Source organism: Peromyscus leucopus, chromosome 2, assembly GCF_004664715.2.
Source record: "Peromyscus leucopus breed LL Stock chromosome 2, UCI_PerLeu_2.1, whole genome shotgun sequence".
Lineage (NCBI taxonomy): Eukaryota > Metazoa > Chordata > Mammalia > Rodentia > Cricetidae > Peromyscus > Peromyscus leucopus.
The window spans coordinates 75,476,597-75,490,127 of NC_051064.1; positions in this window are offsets into that span (position 1 = coordinate 75,476,597).

The window sequence follows — 13,531 nt, forward strand, 5'->3', positions numbered from 1 at the left end:
GTTGGCAACCTGAGACTGTGACTATCTGAATTTAAAGTGATATATTAATTAATCTGGTTTAGGAAATTTTAAGGCAAGTCAGTATTCTGATGTGGCACAGTAATTGCTAACTTCTTTCACTCATGTATGAATGCAGTGAGAAGCCAGAAGCAAATCAGGAAAAAGAAAAGAAAAATATTCCTAAAACATTTAGTTTGGTCAAAAAAGCCCATATAAAGTTAGAGCTAAGAGACAAATGGTTTCTGAAGATATTCTCACCTTTGAAAAGAAGTCAAACAATTAGCATTGGGCAGCACTGAAAGATTCATTGAGGGATCTGGTTGGCCAGATCCCACTGATGACAGGCAAGATCAAGAGTATGAAAAGTAAATTCATCTGTAAGAATTTTACTCGAAAATTGAGTACCTACATCTCCCTCTTCCTATACAGAGCCAGTTTATAAATTGTTTGCTCAGGATTCATTTCACTTTGCCCAGCCATCCAGGTCCAACAGAGTCATGACCCAAAATAGTCAGGCTGATGTTCAAAGCTGCTATCAAACATTAAGTCCACCTATATAATGTTTGTTTTGCAAGTATGCACAATGCAAAAGTTCTGAAGTCATGGATGTCTTTGCCCTGATTTTAAAGAAAAGCCTGTATAGTCAGGTATTGTGAGATACAGTCAGTATTCTTGCAGGAAGTCCTTGATAAGGAAAAAAAGTGATTATGAGATTGAAGTGTAAATTTCAGTAGACACTACAGAATGTTGGATATGCAAGAGAGATAGTATGTCATCTAGGCAGACATATCAGCAACAATTAGATGGAGCCCAAGAGGCTATGTACAGACAAAAAAATTCTAAAGTTTTATTTATATATATTTATATAATTCAAGTAACTAGCCTTTAGAATAAAAACATATTCATGATTTTCCATAGAATCTCCCCAAAGTTATCTCAAATATGAATAATTTTAGTAGATATTTTTCACTTTTGTAATATTTAAAAATTGCTGAAACTAGTGATAAATGATATATGGAAGATATAAAAAATACAACAGAACTTTTACTTTAGGACTCAGAAATAACATTAACTCTAGGATCTGAATAGAGAGAAAATTATACATATTAGGAGAAGAACAATCTTATAAATAAAGGGAATATTGACTCTTCACTGAATAGTGAATTAAATAGAGATGGATCATAGAATAATCACCAGCATAGAATAATCAGGTGAAGTAAAGTGATGTAATAAGAAAGGATCAGGTTATGTGGATCTTAGAATGATGTTTAAGTTTTGTATTTGCAAGCCTGGTGTAGTGGTACACACTTACAATCCCAGCACTCAAGAGCCAGAGGCAGGCTGTTTCTTAAGAGCAAAATGGCGGTGTTAGTATAATGTTTAGGAGTTTGGGGTATATCTTCTAAACAAAGAAAATCCATGCAATTAGATATGACTAGGGAGTTTTCCTGTTCTTTTCAGTCACAGCAATTTTATGAGCCCTTTAAATGATCATTTTAATTTGTAACATAATGATGTGACATATGGACAGGAATTATATTGGAAGCATAAATGGAAGTCTAAAAATCTTTGTGAATGTCTAAGGGAAGTAGAATGGGATGGAAGATATGGAGAAAAATGTAGAGATTTGTCCATCAAGGAGGAAGTGAAATGATTGATAGTGAGCAAGAGAAATTTAAAGATGGTAAATTATCTTCCATCTTGGAAGAGTGAGCAGCATTGACCTATTTTATCTTGTGCTTCACATTGTGATTGACAGTTTTTTTTTTTTTTTTTTTTTTTTTTTTTTTGGTAAACCCTAGATGTATTTCAATAGAAAGAGATGATATCATGGAAAGGTTAATTTGGGTTTTATTTTGTTGTTGTTGTTTTTATAAGATAGTCAACCCCTGCATTAGTTTTATGCTCATGGCAGATACTATTTATCTCACAGGGCACGTGTTGTGTGCGACCACAGGTTTCAAGAACAGATGGCCTGTGTTCAACTGTTCATGTCTGAATTAGCTCTGGGAATAACTTCTGCTCAGAGTATAAAAGAAATTAGGATGTGCAGCAAATTAAAATAGGGCAAAGGGCCTATGCCAAATGGGATTCATTGCTCTTTTAGCTACTATGTACATGCATGTATGTGTGAATGTAGAACACGAATATATGCTGCCTTTAGCTATACACATTTGTATACATAACGAATATCCACACACATATTAGAGCAACTATAAATCTAAGTGTTCTGGATTAATCAAAACAATTACTACATGATGTCCAAGAGCTCAAACTAATAAAGTTATTGGACTTTAGTAACCATTCATTTGTTGTTTTTTTTCTTTCTTTTGTTGTTGTTGTTGTTGGTTTTTGTTTTGTTTTGTTTTGCTTGCAGTAGACAGGGAAGTCCTTTATCTCATATATAACCATTCTGCCTCAAATCGTCTATTCTCTTTTACCATATTAAAAGGCTGTTTCCTGTAGCATGAACACCTGGAGTTTTCCCTCTCTTTTAGTTTCATTTTCATAAGTAAGAGATGTACTACTAATATATTTTGAGAGGAGAAAAAAAGAACAAACCATTATCACTCGAGAAGCAGGTGATGCTGGGCTTCAGTAGAAGCAATGTAAAATTTTGTCGGTGGTTCATATTTATCCTGCTAATTTACTTACCGGGATTCACCAAGCAACTGAATGCTTGGCAGAAAGTATCTAAGATCCTTATTCTTTCTCAATTCCAAGGAAATATTATTGCCTTCCTCAGCCTTTTCTCTCACTGACATTTTTGTATTGATAACCTTCCTGTTTGAAATATTTAGATTTGTTTCCTTTTCCTTGCTGAAATGAGATTTTTAAAAATTCTATTTGAATATCTCCAGTTCAAAAATCTGAAGTTTGAAATGTTCCAAGTTCTGAGAGATTTTGTTTTCATTTTAAAAATTGTAATTTCAATTTATCACAGTTCCAGAGGCTGGGAAGTCTAAGATAAAGTCCAAGAACTTGTGAGTGCCTTTTTGCTGGGCAAAAATTCTTTTTAAGGCGTTTTAATTCCCTGACAAGGAGGACCTCTTATGTTCTAGCCTCCTCACTGAGCTCTCACTGACCAATATATCAATTTTTTATTCTAGAAATATGTCAGGTTCCCGAGATAATATAGAAACAAAAATATTTTCATAAGTAGGTTATTAGAATATATCATAAGAAATCCACAGCAAGTCATTGACTAAAGCAACATATGAATTTGGGGAGAGTTATATTCAAATCATAATGGGGTCTAAAATGTTTCCTTATGAGTTTAGGATTCTTTTTAAAATTTATATGAAAAAACAAGAGTTTTGTAAGGTTAATACAAAATCTATAGATCACTTGAATAGTGTGTGTGGTGGTGTGAAAAAAAATGTCTCTCAAAGAGCATGGCACTAATAGAAGTTGTGTCCTTGTTAAAGGAATTGTGTCACTGTGGGAGCAGGCTTTGAGGTCTCTTATGCTCATGCTTTTCCTCAATGTGATAGTCCATCAACTTCCTGTTGTCTGCAAGGTGTAGCACTCTCAGATCCAGCTGTATGTCTGCTTGCATGCTGCCATTCTCCATGCCATGATGATAATGGATTGAACCTCTGAAACTGTAAGCCACCACTTCAATTAAATATTTTCATTTTATAAAAGTTGCCAAGGTAATCTGTCTCTTCACAGCAATAGTAAATTCTAACTAAAATAGTATGGGTTCTTATTTAACTTTACTTTTAAATATGTTATCAATGGAAATGTAATTATATCTCTTTTCTACCCCTTCCTCTCTCCAGCTTCTCTCAGATACATGCTCTCCAAAAAAGATTGTCTCTTTTTCATTGATTATTAATGTTATACAATGTGCGCTTGTGTATTTACATACATAGATTCACAAATATGTGTAAATACAGTCTGCTAAGTCTGTTTTTGTGGGTGGTGATACATGTTTTTATTCTGCCCATTCTGGATTCGGCAACCAATAAGGGGCTCATCACTGGAAGAGGCTAATTCTCCTTCTCCCATCAGCCATTAATTGGGGTTCTTTTTCTAGAGCATGGGAGCCCATGAAAATTTCCCCAATGCATGTTAACATGTGCATTGATATCGCCATTGTTAATTCTTGTTTATTCAGCCATTACTAGAGAGACTGTTTCACAGCAGACTCACTGGCATTCTAGCCCTTCCAATCTGTCTGCCCCTCTTTTGCAGTGTTCTGTAAGCCATAGATGTAGGAGCAGTAACGTAGATGTATTCCGTGGGACTGGGCTCCCATGATCTGTACATCTCTGCATTGTATCCAGCTGTGGTTTTTCTGTGATGGTCTCCATTTTCTAAAATGAGAAGCTTTTCTTTCATCTTTCTTTTCCACCTTCAGAACCATTTACAAAAATCTTCTCCACCCTTTCACCTTGAGTGCTTTGTACTATTCATTGAGGTAAGGCTCATGATGTATAAGAACACTGGTCAGAAATTCATACTTGCAAAGCTGCCTCCTTCTTGTCAAGGTTTCCACTCACCAGGAGGTAGCTTCAGCAGGTTCTGAATGATGAAACAAATCCTAGGTGCCCTACATGAGCCCATCCTCAGATTTCAGGGATTTTCTATATAACTTACATTTTCTCCAAGAAGTAACCTTGGGTTTTAGTTTGTCTAAGTGTAATTTGTAGGAAGAAGCAAGAGTGATCATCTCCAAGGCTTTATGGATGAATTCTCAAATGAGAAAATGTCTATGCTTTGATTTCAAATTGAATTTTACTTTCATATACCTAAATAATATACTGTTTGTGTCTGCATTTGTCTGTTATCCTTTTATTTCTGTTTCTGTTGCTCAGTACCACTGAAAACAAGTATTTTGGTGAGATCTGCGTATGAAAGCATACACAAAACTGTAACTCTAGTATCCTGTGTTGTTCTAGGAACTTAGTAAGGAATTAATTAACTTGTGTTAAATAAATTGTGTGAATGCACAAAAAGAAAAAATATCATAATATTTTCATATTAAAATGAAAATATTGTGTTAGGTAATCAAATTGATAACAAAATTTTAATTGGACATTATTTGGAATAATAGCAACTAGTGATAATAATAGTGATGGAAATATTTTCACTTTTCAACATTTACTATGTGAAAGTCATCATGAAAGGGTTGTAATGTCTTAAACCAATTAATACAACAACCTCCTTGGTTACCCTACACCAATTTTTGAGGACAATTGCAGCCTGCAAAGGTTGAAGGAAATGCTCAATATTTTACAGCCTGGTAATTACAGCCAGGCTTCAACCTTAATTCTGACAGCTTCTGCCCTTAATCATTGCCCTGAATGACAGCATTTCTGTTACCAGTGGTTAGTAGCACATATGTGATAATAAGCAGATTAAAGGCTGTTAATTCAAATGGCTGAAGACTTTAAGCCCAAAGAATTATATAAGAACTATGTCATATCACATTATAGTGCTATGAATGATACACAAAACTTTATCTCCCTAAATCAAGAAATATCACAAGATGTTTATGTCCTTATTAGGGTTAAAGATCATTCCATGTATTTAATTAATAGTGTTTTTCTTCTTCTTTTTTCCTTACAGTGTTCTGGAGAAAATGAATTGACTCTATGTCTCTGCTCCCTTTGTAAATGCAATTCCCTTATGGTCCCTACACCCCTGGACTTTCTTGTTTTGTTTTATTAAACAAAAGCTATCAGAGGCCATTGACTCTCTGCATTCCTATATTTGCCAAACATATCAGATCTGATGTTTTTAATGGAGATATTTATATCAAGCACCACTGACTTACATAGAGATTTTATTGTTGTGAAGAGACACCATGACCACATCAACTCTTAAAAGGGAAACATTTAATTGAGGAGACTTGCTTAAAGTTTCAGAAGTTCAGTACATTATTATCATGGTGGGGAACCTGGAGGTATGCAGGAAGACATGGTGCTGGAGCTGAGAGTCCTTACATCTTGATAGGCAGGCAATAGGAAGTTGACTGGCTGTCACACTGAGGGAAGGTTGAGCAAAAGAGACCTCTAAACCTGCCCCCATAGAGACACACTTCCTCTAACAAGGCCTTTAAGTGTTACTTCCTTTGGGGGCCATTTTTTTTTTTTAAATGAACACATCCAACTCCCTGGCACTCAAAAGCTTATAGTCACATCATAATGCAAAACAAACAAACAAAAAACAATCAGTCCAACTTCAAAAATCCCCATTTTTGAATTCTATAACAGTCTCAAACTTGTTTCAAATCTGAAGTTCAAAGTCTCTTTTGAGATACAGGGAATCTCTTAAGTGTAATCCCTATAAAATCAAAATAAAAAAAAAATAGACCACATACTTCTAATAAATAATGGCACAGGATACATTTTATCACTCTAAAATGTAGGAAAGGGTGCATAGTGAAGAAATACTAGACCAAGGCAAGACCAGAAATCAGCTGGGCAAATTCCAAACTCTGCATCTCTATGTCTGATGTGGAAATGTTCTTCAGATCTCCAACTCTTTCCAACTTTGTTAACTGCAACACACTTCTTTCTCTTGGGCTGGTTCCACTCCCTGTTAGCAGCTCTTCTAAGCAGGTATCCTGAAACTCTGGCACCTCTAATATCTAGGGTTCTCCAAGGCAATCCAGGCTTCAATTTTACAGCTTCACTCAATGGCCTCTCAGCTAGACCTCTGTTCAGGGACATCTCTGACACATACTTGGTTTCAGCAGCTTTGTTTCATTCTCATTTCTTCTGTCCTTATCTCTAGAGCAAGAACCATGTGGCTGAAGCTGCCAAGTTCTACTGCTTGCTGGTTCTGAAACATGGCCTCCTCATTCAATTACATCTTCACCAACTTTCTGTCTTTCTCTGCTTAACCTGGCTGTCCTTCAGCTTGCTCTGTAGACCAGGCTCACCTCAGACTCAGAAATCCACCAGTCTGCCTTCAGAGTGCTGGGATTAAAGGTGAGCCCCATCACACCTGCCTCTAAGTTTTTCTTTAGCTTCTTTTCAGAAGTTGGAAACTTAACTGAGTGGGATCTTGCCCTTTATTCCCTTTCTTAACCTATTTATCATCTTAGAACACAGAATTTAGCTCTATTCCACTTCCTGGTACTCTCTTTCCACTCAAAATTTATTTTTTGTAATTTTCTGTGCTATGGTTGTTTCTTTTCATTATCAGTCATCATTAGAATTACCATTAATATACACATGACAGAGTCTACCCTAGGCTATTTTTAGATTTCTCCTACCAATGGAATGAATCCAAAACTCTTCACTTTAGCTTCAGGCAGACTTGTCCGACAGGGAAAAAGGCAGCTAACTTCTTCACTACAATATCACAAGAATGGTCTCTAGGCAACATTCTTAAATTCTTCTACCCTGAAACCTCTTGAGCGAGCTCCCCTCCCCCCATATTTCAAATAACTCTTAGCACCTTTGTCTTCCATTCTCCTACTAAAAAGACCCATTAAGCAGTACTTAAAGCATTCCACTGCTTTCATATTCCAAAGTAACAAAGTCCAAATTCCTTAAAACAAACACATGGTCAGGCTGATCACAACATTACCTCAGTCCCTGATATCAATTTCTGTCTTAGTTAGGCTTTTTATTGCTGTGATGAGAAACCATGACCACAGCAACTTTTATAAAGAAAACATTTAATTGAGGTGGCTTGTTTACAGTTTTAGAAGTTCAATCCTTTGTCATTATAATGGGGAGCATGACAACATGCAGGAAGACATGGTGCTGGAGCTGAGAGAGTCCTTGCATCTTGATAGGCAGACAAGAGGAATTCAACTGTCTGTCACAATGAGGGAAGTTTGAGTAAAAGAGAACTCAAAGCCTGTCCCCACAGTGACATACTTCCTCAAAAAGCCTACACCACCTCCTGATTGTCCACTTCATGTGGAGGCCATTTATTTCAAACTACCACAGTCACTGATTCAAATAGAATCTCTAAGAAGCCTACAGATTTTTTTTTTTTTTGGAGACATCAGTGTATTTTTCAACTGAAAACATAAAATTTCAGTCCACCTGAATCAGAATAATAAGGGGTAATTCTTTTGTGTTCTGATGTTAATAATCACCTTTTTTCCTGCTGTTCTGTTTCCTAATTCACACCTTACAGAACCTGTTTCTCTACTGTTTCTCTACTCAGATTCTCCTTTGCCCAACAGAAAGTACATCTCTATTTATGAATCATAAGTAAAAGTCAATTAAATTATAACTAAATTTGCCATAATATTATATTGTACTAGACTCATGGGACTTTTATGGTCCATGAGGTCCTAAATTCTGTCTGGATAACTAAGGATAATGGGATGGGATGTACTAATGCTAAACCCACATTGATTCAGAGACTTTACTGGATAATTTGTAAGTAACTTATTGGCCCCTGAGATCTATCATTATAAGTGTCATGACATACAGAATTGGTTCTTAAGTAAAGAGAGCATCATAAATTGCAAAGTTTTAGGTGATAACACATTGTTTTTATCATGGCCTACAGTGTTGGAATGGTCAGCTGGGGTAGTTGCTATAGTGTTTAAGACTATGACCTCCTGAAGGCCAGTTTAGTAGCTCAGCAAGTCAAAGTGCTTTCTGCCAAGCTTGACAACCCTAGTTGGATTCCCAGGATCTACAGACTGGAAGTAGTTGACAAACTCCTGCACATTGTTCTGACATCAATTCCAAATGCCTTAACTCATACATATATAAATAAATAAGAATGTGATAAAATTAACTAAAAGAGTATCATATAAAATTAACAAAAAAGAGTATTAATTTTTGAATAAGATGATTTCATATTCATAAATAAACATTTACTCTTTTGTTGTCTGCAATTGCTACAAAAGCAACCATTATACCAAATCATCTTATATGTATTATTCAAAAACATTTTACTGTGGTCTAGAAAATTAAAGCAATGACAAAAATATGGTTAATCAAAAAAGGAGGCAAACTAACCAAACTGTTAGCAAGTTTAATAAAATCTTGGTGGAATTTTATAGAAATGTTGTCCAAACTGTAGCATCAAGTAAAGGAATTAATTAACTCAAAAGACTAATTGATGTTAGTGTTGGTAATCAACAGCTCCAAAACTTCTGCAGTTCAAACCAACAAGACTTTTTTTCTTCCCCCATCACACACTTGGTATGCAGAGGAGCTGTGGGGAAGAGGCTCCAATCCATAGCATCATTTATGAACCAAATCTGGGGGAGGAATTGTAATCTTCAGTCCTTAGCCACGCATGGCACCAGAGATTAGACTAAAGCAGGCACTGGCAGAAACACAGACTATTAGATCATGCCTGACACATGGGCAGGCCAAGAGAAGCCAGCCTTCAATTGCATGGCTTTACTTAATCAACAGTGGTAAGGGAGATATAATGTTGCTGTGTGCCTGAAAGGAAATGAAACAAGCTTGGCAAACCCACAGATTGCCTCTGTCATAGTAACCAAATGAGATAAAGTACCTGGCATGCTGCCTGGCACATAATAAACCTTCAATAAATGCTATCTATGACTAGCATGGGGATTTTAATTTGTTAGAATATAATACACTTTGACTGGATAGGTATTTATGGAGGGGAACATTTTGTTCTTGTGTCAACCATTTTCACTGTAAGAACAGCAACACCACCCTGCACATACATTGCCTTTTATTGTTTATGAAACTCTTAGATAGAAACGATGCCATTTTATTTTCATTTTGCCTATACTATGAGGTGGGTAGATAATATTCCTTCTTTAAATACAATTGAAAATGCACATGTTGAACACATTAAAACACAAAATAAATGACAGAGACAGCGTTTTAGCAGAAGAGATAGCTCAGCAGTTAGAAATTCTTGTTGCAGTATCATGAGTGCCTGAGTTCAGATCCCAGCATCAGCATAACAAGCCCTCCAGATAACAAATGCATCCTCTCTTTGCCTTTGTGCGGGGACACTGGACACACACACACACACACACACACACACACACACACACACACACAGAGAGAGAGAGAGAGAGAAAGAGAGAGAGAGAGAGAGAGAGAGAGAGAGAGAGAGAGAGAGAGAGAGAGAGAGAGAGTCTTGAAAAGTAAAAATCAGGGAGAATTCAAAGATCGCTCTCCTCTCTACTACCCAAGTCACTAAAGTCTGCAGAAATAAAAGATTAAGCAGTGATACATACATTTCATTCAAGAATTAAAAAGTCTTTGGATGCCTTCCTCATAGCAAAACAATCTTTGCTGTCTACATTCTAGATCTATGAATTACTTAAGTCTCTCTCTCTCTCTCTCTCTCTCTCTCTCTCTCTCTCTCTCTCTCTCTCTCTCTCTCTTCTCTCTTCTTTTCTATCTTGAAATCTCAGCTGCTGGGTCCAGTGATTGTTGCAGAAAGGGAACTCAATGAATATTTGGGGTTTGGGAGGAGAGTATTTTTGATGTACAGGTTAAAGTTATCTGTTAGACGTGACAGTGTTGTAAATGTCTGTTCCATGCAAAGAAATCATGAGCATAAGACTATGATGTTGGACTAACAGAATTGAGTGGCTGATGCTATAGTAAAGTCTCCTAGGAAGAAAAGAAAATGCATGTACAGAATTATTACAAAAAATGAGGGGATTGTTCATCTATCATGGAGACCCTTTAAATTCTAATATTTTCCATATTTTGACAAAGGCAGTTCATGAAAGGCTCCAAGGTGGTCATAGGGAATGGCAAACTTCCTTCTTGCAACCAAATGTGAGGGGTTTTATTAACAATATAAAGCAAACTTTCTGAGAAAAGAGACATACCTCAGATCTTACCTTTTTCTGTCACTGGACTCTTGTGTTCTTCATGCTTCAATTTTTATTATTATCACACAATATCATTCCATACAGGAAGCCATCTAGTTATTTTATAGGCATCTCCTATGTTCCCACCCACAGTATTGTAATCTTTGGAACATCTGTTAGTTATATTTCTATCATTTTGATTATCTTTCTATACTATTCTGAATAAACATTCCATAAATATCTGAAGTCCACATTTTCATTTCCCTAAGTATTGCATCTTCACATAGAATTTTCTTTTGGTATATTTTAGTCATATGCAAAATGCACCCCTTCAGGTAGAAATTATCATTAATAATGATCAATTTTAAGGGGTTTATATATTAATTTCCCAATATTCTTCTTATGTCATAAACTACTTCTTAATAATCCTATGATACATGGAAAATGGTTTATTTTTGAAATGTTATTTTATTTTTAATTATAGGTATGTAAATTTTTATGTGTTAGAATGAACACATGAGAAAAGGTGGCAATGGAGGCCAAAGGAAGGTACCAGAGCCCCTGGAGGTAGAGTTATGAGTGATTGTGAGACTTTTGATGTGGGTGTTGGGAACTGAATTCAGGTTCTTACCAGGAGAAGTATGTGTTAGTCAGCACTGAGCAATCTTTCCAGCCCTAGAAAAGGCAATTTATATTATTTTTATTTGAGATATAATAGTGAAGTAGAGTGAAGGTGAGCTACATTCTGAATCTGCTTAGCTCAATCTCTTCCTGCTTATTATTCTATGTACTGCCCACATTCACGCTATCTTCTCTGGTTGTCTGTGCTGCAGTTGATATGCACTGCCCAGTGGTAAAATGAAGGGTAGCAGAATGAGGATGCTTGATGCTGTCTTTTCTGCGATATGTCTTTCATTCAGTCTAATATTCAATTGTTTGTCATGTGCTCAGATGAACCCTCAAATGGGAAAAGATCTGTGGTCAGGGGAACTCTCAAGTGGAAAAACTGATTGTATTGGTCAACTCCTTTGTGGTGGCTCTTATCTGACCCAGACCAAGTTTTTTGTTTTTGTTTTGTTTTTTTTTCAATAATCTGGTGCTGGGTAGAAGACTGACCTTGTGTCTGGCCTGTGGTAGCCACTTAATTTTTGTTGGAAAGAGTAATTTTAACCATAATAGACAGACAACTCAAATATTTTATATACAGGTCATCAACAGGGAGGTGCAATGTCTTGGAGGAGTTATTGTCTGCTTCCTCTGGTCATGTGAAGGAGAAATGGTGAGGGATCATGGGTATATAGGGAGAAAGGAAGAGAAAGGGAGAGGGACATGGGGTCAACTAGCAGTATATATAAAGAAATAGTGTAGATTACTTCAAGTTCAAAGGCAAATGCCATAATGAAGTTCACAGGCAAGAAAAAAAAAAGCTTTCTGCCAGGTGAGATTAATGGCTTTCACTTCTTATTTTTGGCCACTGCTTTGATTAACTTGGGTGAATTATTTTCTAGTGCATCTGTACTGGCCTTTGCTGTATCTTACAATTATATGCCTATCTCTATTCTACCTGGTTACCTAACTTTCCTCCTCTCCTCTCCCTTAAAGGTTCATCTTTTTGTCCCCTTCATTTTCTGGTCTTTCTTTAAATTGGGAACTATCATATATAGACATGATAAAGGCTGATGAAGTCAAACACAAATGTGAACATGATACTTTGATATTCTGAGTATTTTCATCATAAAGCTTTACTTAAAATGAGAACTGTTTTCCTATATTAATCAAATTGTGAATAAAAATTTCCTTCAAACATCAAAACCAAAGTATTTGTATTTATCACAAGGAGTAAAGGAGGGGAGTGGTTTGAGAGTAAAGAGAGGTTAGTGAGTGTGTTCTCAAGACCAATGGTAGTTGATAATGTACTTCTTGTAATCATCTTCTCAATACACAGTTCACTATCATCATCGTAGGAAGTAAGTTTACTCTGAAAGCATAAGTATAGTAGACCCTTACAAAAAGAACTTAGCAATTCCTACACAGAAGAATAGGTCCTGAATCAAATGACCAGAACTCTTCACAGCTCATGGGATAGCTTAATACATTTGGCAGAAAAGACATGATGGAGCTGACATGAGGAGACGACAGCCTCAGGAAGTCACCCCTTAGTTTGTCCACAGTGCTGACACTATCCATCCTGCTTCTCTCAATCTTATTACATTTTATTTATTCTTCCAGCTACATTTAGCATGGTTACTGATTCTGTCTTGACACTTGCTTACAACAGTCACTCATATGTCCAAATAAATTAAACCTTTTATTTCTCTCTTTATAATAAAAGCTCTCAGTTTCTGATGCTGACCGTTTCTGTCTAGACATGCCTATTGTTTAAAACTCGAGCTATTTTATATTCCACTGCAGCCTTGTTGTAAACATATGTCTTGATTGAACCATTTTCTCATCTGGGAAACAATCACTTGATACCTAACATGTGCCAAGCACAATGTTAAAGGGTTGAGGTCACATCCCAATCCGTTGTCTCCTTGTGTAAAATGGAGCAGAGCATATCCAGGATTAGCTCTGTTGTGCTGCTTTGGATTCCCCAAGGTGATTAGTACTTGGAAATTCAAAACTAAAAATGATTCACAGAAGCATTCAACTGAAATTAGTTTTTACCTTATTATCCTCTTTGGTGTACTTCCATACAAAACTCTTGAAATAGTAACATGACAGGACAATGAAGATAGAAATAACCAATGAACTGAGAAACCAACTTATTTATTAATCCTGGAT